Here is a 9,009-nt window from a genome sequence, read left to right on the forward strand (position 1 = left end):
AATTATTCAATTTTTACCTTACCCCGCTAGTGTATAGGAAGTTCATTTTTTCCTTGGCCATGCAGGTTTTACTGACGTTTTATTAAAGATGTTTCTCATATTGCATTGCCATTGTGCAAGTTGCTATAAAAGGATGTGGCTTTCGAGTTGGATGAAGGGTCTAAAAATGCATTTGACAAGTTGAAGCAGCTACTAACTTCTACACCAATAATCCAGCCACCTGATTGGAGTCTCCCATTTGAAATAATGTGTGACGCAAGTGATTACGTCGTAGGAGCTGTATTGGGCCAACGAGTTGGAAGGGTGCCACATGTTATATATTATGCCTTGATGACCTTAAATGATGCACACAAAAATTATTCAACCATTGAAAAAGAACTCTTGGCTGTTGTTTTTGCATTAAAAAAATTTCGTTCTTATTTATTGGGTACTAAAGTGGTTATTTATTCTGATCATGCAACCCTTAGGTATTTGATAACAAAAAAGGAGGCAAAACCAAGGCTTATAAGGTGGATTCTTTTGCTGAGTGAATTTGACTTGGAGATCAAGGACAAAACTGGACAAGAGAATCGTGTTGACCATTTAAGCTGCTTGGTTCATGTGAAAACAGAGCAAAATCTACAAGAGTAATTTCCTGATGAACAGTTATTTTTAACAAGCTGTAGGCTGCCCTGGTACGTAAACATTGTGAATTATTTGGTTACTAACATACTGCCAGCTGATTTGTCTAAGGCTCAAAGAGACAAACTAAAAAATGATGCAAAGTATTACGCATGGGATGATCCGTATTTGTGGAAACATTATGCTAATCAGGTTATAAGAAGGTGCGTACCTAAAATTGAAATTTCTTCTATTATTACCTTCTGCTATTTGTATGCTTGTGAAGACCATTTTGGAGCCAAAAGGACAGCAAGAAAAATTCTGGATTGTGGATTTTTCTGGCTAACTTTATTTCGAGACACATACTCTTTTTGTAAATCTTGTAAACACTGTCAAAAACAGGTAATATTTCACAAAAAAATGAAATGCCTCAAACTCCTATTTTAGTTTGTGAAATTTTTGTTGTTTGGGGTATTGATTTCATAAGGCCTTTTCCATCTTTGTTTGGTTACGTTTATATTTTATTAGTAGTTGATTATGTCTCGAAGTGGGTAGAAGCAAAAGCTACCTGAACTGATGACTTTAAAGTTGTTTTAGGTTTCCTTAAATCTAACATATTCAATAGGTTCGACATTCCGATGACTCTAATTAGTGATCAAGGGAAACATTTTTGTAATTGAACAGTAGAGGCGTTGCTAAAAAAATATGGTGTAACACACAAGATTACTATGACGTACCATCCATAAACTAGCAGACAAGCTGAGGTTTCGAATCGAGAAATTAAATCCATCATTGAGAAAACCATTGATCCAATAAGAAAGGAATGAAGTTTGCGCTTGGAGGATACGCTATGGGCATATAGAACAACGTACAAAATGCCAATTGGTATGTCACTGTACAAGTTGGTATTCGGTAAGGCCTGCCATCTTCCAGTTGAATTAGAGCATAAAACATATTGGCTTGTCAAGCAATGCAACATTAATTTGGATGAGAGTGGTGAACATAGGAAATTACAGTTGCAAGAATTAGAAGAAATTCGCAATGACGCTTACAAAAGTTCTAGAATTTATAAAGAAGAAAACGAAAGCATTTCATGACAAAATGATTTCCAAAAAAGAATTTTCACTTGGCCAAAAAGTTCTCATTTATCATTCAAGACTTTAATTGTTTCCAGGTAAATTACGTTCTTGTTGGATTGGACCTTTTGTTGTTACGTTCTCGTTGGATTGGACCTTAGCGACCTCGAAGGTGTTTAAAGTTAATGGCCACAAACTCAAACCTTTTTATGAAGGAGTGCAAGCTGAAAATGTCGAAGAAGTGGAGCTGAAAGATCCTGTCTACATGGATAAATAGACGAAGACATTACGTCGAGCCGATGATTGTAAACAAAGGCACTACTTTGGAGGCACCCCAAACTTTTAATCTTATTTTAATTAATACTTCAATTTTAATTTTTCTGGACATTTGTTTTTTTAATTTCGGTTTATGTGTTTCAATTTTAGTTTTAAATTTCAGTTTTAGGATTTTTGGATGTTTAATCAGTAATTATTTTATAATTTTTGATTAGGTTCATTTTGATTTATTTTTATGTTGCTGTTCAATCATCTTCTTCCTCCTGCAGGTTCCAGTTAGCCTTCTGTAAATGCTCACGGGGGAGAAATCTGCATTTTAGTGTTCTGGAACTAGGTCATGCATTTCTGTCAAACTCCAACTCTGGCTTTGTTATTCTATTAAACATAAGGGGTTCATATGCTTAAGTGCAAGTATAATGCTGGGTTATATGAAATCTCATTTGCCAATACCGTCAAACTACACTTTCTCTCCCACTTAAACCCTAGCAGCCCTTATACTCATTCTACAATGCCATGGTTAGAACCTGCTCACAACATCAAAGGCCAGTAAGATCGACCTATTGGAAACCCCCTACAATAGAGCCATCATCGGAACCTGAAACATCCTTTGTCAATCATAACTCTACTGCTTGCTGTTCTTTTTCCCCAAATCCAGAGAAGTTTTCTTTCCCTTTTCTTTTATATTCTAGCTTTCATTATTGTGTTTTGTTTAAGCATTAAGGACAATGTTTGGTTTGAGTGTGGGGGAGGGTTTATCTGCTCTTCTATTCTGTTTCTATGTTCTGTTTTTATGTTTTATTCTTCTATGCTTTGTTCTTCTTTATTCTATTTTTTTTTCTGATCTGTCTTGTGTTTTTCTTCTTGTGGTTTTGCCTTATTTTTTGTCTTGTTCTATCTGTGTTGTTGTTCTTTGTTGGTTAAAGTTTGGTTTTTGTTTTTGTTTTTCATTGATATGGTAGTTGGTGTATTCTTCCCTGTTTTTAGTCAACCAAACAGTTCCATTAATTTCATTTTGAATGAATTAATTTGTATGCATGCATTGGGATTTAACTGATTAAGTAGGAGAGTAATGTACACTGATTTGTTAGATTAACTAGGGGTATGCACTTAAACAAATTTTGATAATTAAGTGCTAGAGCTTTGTTTGAAGTTGAGGTGAATTGATTTAACCTGTGAGTTTTAAGCCGAAAAAGATTGAAACATACATATCAATCTATGTCTTCTTTGATGAGTGATGTTCTCCCATGTGAACATATCTCTAGAACTTGCTTTGAACCGTTTTGAGATCGCATTGATACATGCATGCATGAAAATGATAAAGGCATTCTTGTTTAAAACCTTTAGCTTAAAAAGCCAACCTATTACAAACCCAAGCCTTCAAGCAAATATCCTTACCCAACCATGAAAATTAGCAGGCATTTAAACTAAATTTTGTTGCTTAGTGAAATTACTATCTTGAAAAATTTAAGTGTGGGAGGAAAAGGAGACTTAAATGCATTAGGATGAGATGATAAAAAGAAGTTGCCATGAAGATTATTATTGTTACTGTCTTATGTTATTATTTTTACTATCCAATTCTCTTAGTTATTCGAAAAAAAAAAGTGAAAAACGATGAAAAAATGAAATGAAAAAAAAAAGAAAAAAAAAAAAGAGAAGAGAAAGTCAATAGCAAGTAGCAAAGAAATCTAGTGAATGTGGTAGTTTTAGCTTTACATTTTTGTTCCCTCTATGTGTTTAAATGCTTTGTTAATGCTTATAGTTTTAACCTTTTGTATCCATTAATCCTCACCTTTACCCAAAGTCCCATTACAACCTAAAATAAAACCTTTTTGATTTATGCATGTATACAATCTAATTGATGGAGATTTGGTGCATAAGCAAGCCTATGGTAGAATGCTAGCATTGGACGAATTTGAGTGAAACACCGAACCATTAAACACATGAGTGATATGAGTGATAACCGTGAGGAGATTCACCAAAACTTCATACATGCTTTAGAATGCGATTGTCTTCATTTGTCTTTGTGCATATTTCCTTGTGAAGTTTGATGATGATGAGTGTTGATACTTGAGTCTTGGTTGGTTTGAATCCTAAGGTATGCATACTTTTTGATAGCATAAGAAAAGAGATTGATAGAACCTTTTTATTTTTGTTTTTGTTTTTGTTTTACTCGAGGACGATCAAAAGATAAGTGTGAGGGAATTTGATAACGCAGTTGATTGTTATTATTTGGAGTTCTAATTCCCTTATGTTGTGTGGAAATTTAATTCAATCTAATAGAATTATTTATCTTTTGCATTTAGGAAGCTTTGAATATTTTTTGGAGTAAGTTGGGCCAAGAAGTTTAAAACTAAAGCAGATTTACGAATTAACAAAAAGCCGTGATACTGACAAGGCGTGGGCACGTGAAATGACGAAAACAAAATTAGAAAATTAAATCTGGACATCCAGATCAGTTGAAAAAGTCTACAAAATGTCAAGATTTGCTTCCTAGAAAAGGGATAATTATTAGCTGGAAAAGGGGATTAATTGAGATAGATAAGGAAAAATATTTTTTGAGGAAAGATATACATTAAAATATATATCTTTTCCTTTCTTTTTGGGAAGATATGTATCACCTTTGCTTGGCTGGATTAGGAGATTAGGATTACCTTTTATTTCCAGATTTTAGTAGGGAGAAAATATATATATTTTTATTTTTATTTTGTTAGAGATTATTCATCATTGTAATTAGAGGATTAGAGAGCTAAATATGATTTATAGTGGCTGAATATTTTCTCTTGGTTAAAGGGATCTGAAACCATAGAACTACAATGATTGTGAGATTTATTTTTGTTCTTTAATGCATCTTTTTTAATTATTCAAGTATTGATTATCTTTCTGAATTATTTTTCATGATTGTGTTGGTTGATTGCTAAGGCACGCGATTAGTTTATCAATTAATATAATCTACCACTAGTTTAGGTGTTAAATCTGTAATTGTTCAATCAATCTAATCGAAGTGGCAACTAGGTTTATCGTTTGCTGCGTCAGGAACTGTAAATCCTAGGAAAATAATCAACTGGATTAACTGCAATGTCGTACGTTTGTGTTGTCTTGCTTCGTTGGTCTTTTTAATTTGTAATGTTATTGTTTAATTAAATTCGAGATTGTATCTGAATTATTAATCAATAAGGGTTAATTGGAATACATGTTTTTGGTTAACTAATCATAAGGAAGGACAGGTAATTAATACCGTAACGAATATTTGAGTAAATAATTTGATATTTTTGGTATTGATGATCAATTGTAGTTTCCATGGTGGATGTGACCGTAGACCAAGGTTTGTTAAACTGATTTATTCCTTTTAGATTATTTCGCTGAATTTTTATTTATTGTTTTTTTTAATTATAATTTGCATTCAATTCAAAACCCCCCCTTTATTTCCTTGTTCTGATTGATTTGTGATGACGTAATAATTAAAACTCTTTGAGGGAATAATCCCTACTTTACTTTACTTCATTTTTGTTGTAGGAATTTAAGATTTTAATTTGGGTGTCAACGACAGCACGTACCACCAAACTCACATCTATTAATTTTCAAAAATCTAAATGCCCACTAATCTATTAAATTTTACTGTTACTGTTAGGGCTAAAATTGTTATTTAAAAATTTTATTTAAACTCATATTTCAGAATTACTCTCAAGTTTTGAAATTTTTATTTTTGCCCCCTAATCTAATAATTTTTAAGTTTAAAAACTGACTTTTCCCTCTTACGTCTATAGTTGTAAAACTCTCATATTTTTCTCATATACACCACCACCACCCCCCCCCCCCCCCCCCCTCCCCCCCTCACACACACACACAAAGAGTTTTAGAAAAGTTCATTTTCACTCCTATTCTCCCTAGGGTTGCTAGATCTTTCTCTTTGATGACCGATCACTGTTTTCAGCCGTCAACACTCTCCCTCCCGGTCACTCTTCCTTCTCTCTTCGATTGTCTTCGTCTCAAACAAAGATGAAAATAGTTCATCTTTGCTGGAGACGAAGCGATTTCGTCTTCGTTTTTAACAAAGACGGTTGAAGAGCAACTCAGAAGATGGGAGGGAGAGAGTTGACCATCAATGACAACGATTGCTATCTTGAAAATGAATATAAAGTTGAATCGGGGTGAAGTGAAGTTTTCTATAACTATGGGCTGTTGTATATAGGAAAAATATAAGAGTTTTGCAACCCTAGATTTGGGAAGGAAAACGTCAGTTTTTAAATATGAAAATTATGAGGTTAAAGGGTAGAAATAAAAATTTCAAAACTGAGGGTACTTCTAAATATTAGTTTAAATAAAATTTTTAAATAACAATTTTTAAATAACAATTTTACCCCTGACAGTAATAACAAAAATTTAACAAACGGGTAAATATTTAAATTTTCAAAAATAAACAGGTGCAAGTTTGGATTTACACTAAACCTTGGGTGAGAATAAGTCTTTTGGCCTTTATTTAACATAAAATAATTTTTGACCAAAAAAAAAAAAAAAGGTGGTCCATGGACAAAAATCGTTCAATACTGATTGAATTTGAACGTCGATAATTTAAATCCCAAACTCATTATTGCCTACCCATATTCATTATAGTTTGAATCAAATTATCAACTTTCTAGTTATAAACATCTTATTCCTAAACCCGTTAACTAATGTTAAGAGCAGGGAAATTCACTTTGAAATTGACGAAAATTTTTGAATTTAGTTAATTAAATTTTTAGTCTCAGATGGTTTAGTCTGACCAATTCCATAAATTCATCCATGTCTTTCTTGTTGGTTTATATTTGAACAAGTCACAAGCCCTTCAATACTAAAAACTGAAATCTTAATGATTAACTTAATTCATGTAAATATAAAATATTGTCAAGAAGAAAGAAATTTTCACCTAAACTAATCTACCAAACCTTCAAACTATTTTATAAATACTCAAAAAACTAACATCATTCGGCACAACGCTCGTTTCATTTCCTTAGCAAAATACAATACTGATAAGTCCTTTCTCAGCTTGCGCACATTAAAAAAACAATGGTGAGCGTTCAGGAACTTCTCAAGGCTCAACGTGCCGAAGGTCCAGCCACCGTAATGGCTATCGGAACGGCAACTCCTCCCAACTTTGTAGATCAAAGCATCCTGACTGTTATTTTCGTGTCACCAACAGTGAGCACAAGATCGAACTTAAAGAGAAATTCAAGCGCATGTGTAAGTCATCCAGTCTTACATATCATCCATAATCCTTTTTTAATTTGCTTTCTTACTTTAGCATTTAAATAGCTAGTACCGATTTATACAAGATCTTTTAGGGTAAATTTTCGTCAAGTTAATCTTTTTGGTAAATTTAATAATTTCGTTTTCTTCATATACCTTTTAGGTGAAAAATCTATGATTAAAAAAAACGGTAAATGTATTTGACTGAGGAGATTTTGAAAGAAAACCCCACTATTGGTGAATACATGGCACCTTCATTGGACGCCAGGCAAGATATGGTAGTAGTTGAGGTCCCAAAGCTAGGCAAAGAAGCTGCCACCAAGGCCATTAAAGAATGGGATCAACCCAAATCCAAAATCACTCACTTGGTGTTCTACACCACTAGTGGTTTTGACATGCTTGGTGCTGACTACCAACTCACTTCTTCGTCCTTCTGTTAAGCGTTGCATGATGTACCAACAAGGTTGCTTGGGAGGTGGCACGGTTCTTCGCCTTGCCAAAGAGTTAGTTGAGAACAACAAAGGTGCTCGTGTCCTAGTAGTGTGCTCAGAAATTACTGCTGTTACTTTCCGTGGTCCTAGTGACACCCATCTTGATGGTCTTGTGGGTCAAGCCTTGTTTGGTGATAGCGTAGCTGTTGTCATTGTTGGTTCTGACCCTGTGCTCGGAGTAGAGATGCCCATGTTTGAATTAGTTTCTACAGCCCAAACAATTTTGCCTGACAATGATGGGGCTATTGATAGACATCTTTGTGAAGTTGGCCTTACATTTCACCTCTTGAAAGATGTCCCTGGGCTTATTTCAAATAATATCTAGAGGAGTTTGGTTGAGGCATTCAAACCTTTGGATATCTCCAATTGGAACTCGCTTTTCTAGAGTGCTCACCCTGGAGGACCTGCAATTTTGGACCAAGTTGAATTCAAATTGGGGCTTAAGGATGAAAAGTTCCGTGCCACAAGAAATATTCTTTCTAACTATGGTAACATGTCAAGTGGATGTGTTTCGTTTATTTTAGATGAAATGAGAAAGAAATAGATTAAAAATGCATTCAAGACCACAAGAGAGTGAGTGGGGAGTTCTTCGAATTTGAACCTGGGTTTACTATTGAGACAATCGTCCTTCATAGTATTATTACTACTTAAAAATTTTGTTTGTTGAATTGAAAGTTCTCTATTCTTGAATTTCTTTTTTAAATTTTTTCTCAAAAGATGTATGGTATACCATACTTAATAATCGTGAAAATAACAATGAAAATGCTATTTTAATGAATGAATTATTTTCAATCAATTGTATAACTATTTGACAATTCCAAAAATTAACATCAATCTACATGAAGTTCACAAACTATCAAAACATACCCCTTGATAGTTGAAACCTTCTCTGATAAAAAAATCAACAACATTTGGTCTCTCACATGCTAAAGGTAACAATTAGATCATTATTTCGACAATAGATATAACCTTGGCATGTCCATAATGGTTTAATTGTGGGTGTAGTTAGTAATTTACTTTTTCCAACATATGATAATTATCAATAATTTTAATATAATAGTTACATGATTAAATTAAAAAAATATTGTGAAAACACTACAGGGAAAATAAATAAATAAGGGGTAGGGAAATAATTTCACACCCTTTCCTACCTACATAATACCCGTGGGCGTTCCTCAAAATCTTGCCCGGGTAGACTAAGAAATGGGAAATTCCATTCCATTCGGTTACGTTGCGAACAAAGTAAACACTCGGATCAATGTTCTTTAAGACTTGCTTTTCTTTTTTATTTCTTTCTTTTTCATAAACTTCTTTTAACCCACTTCTCTTAAGTGGCCACCAAT

General features: G+C 33.6%; 1 pseudogene; it reads left to right on the top strand.

Moving 5' to 3' along the window:
* The first annotated feature begins 6,995 nt into the window (after nucleotides 1–6,995).
* LOC123210202 lies at nucleotides 6,996–8,210 on the top strand (annotated as a pseudogene).
* The last annotated feature ends 799 nt before the right edge of the window (nucleotides 8,211–9,009 follow it).

The sequence above is a fragment of the Mangifera indica genome, chromosome 3, assembly GCF_011075055.1.
Source record: "Mangifera indica cultivar Alphonso chromosome 3, CATAS_Mindica_2.1, whole genome shotgun sequence".
NCBI classification, from domain to species: Eukaryota; Viridiplantae; Streptophyta; class Magnoliopsida; order Sapindales; family Anacardiaceae; genus Mangifera; species Mangifera indica.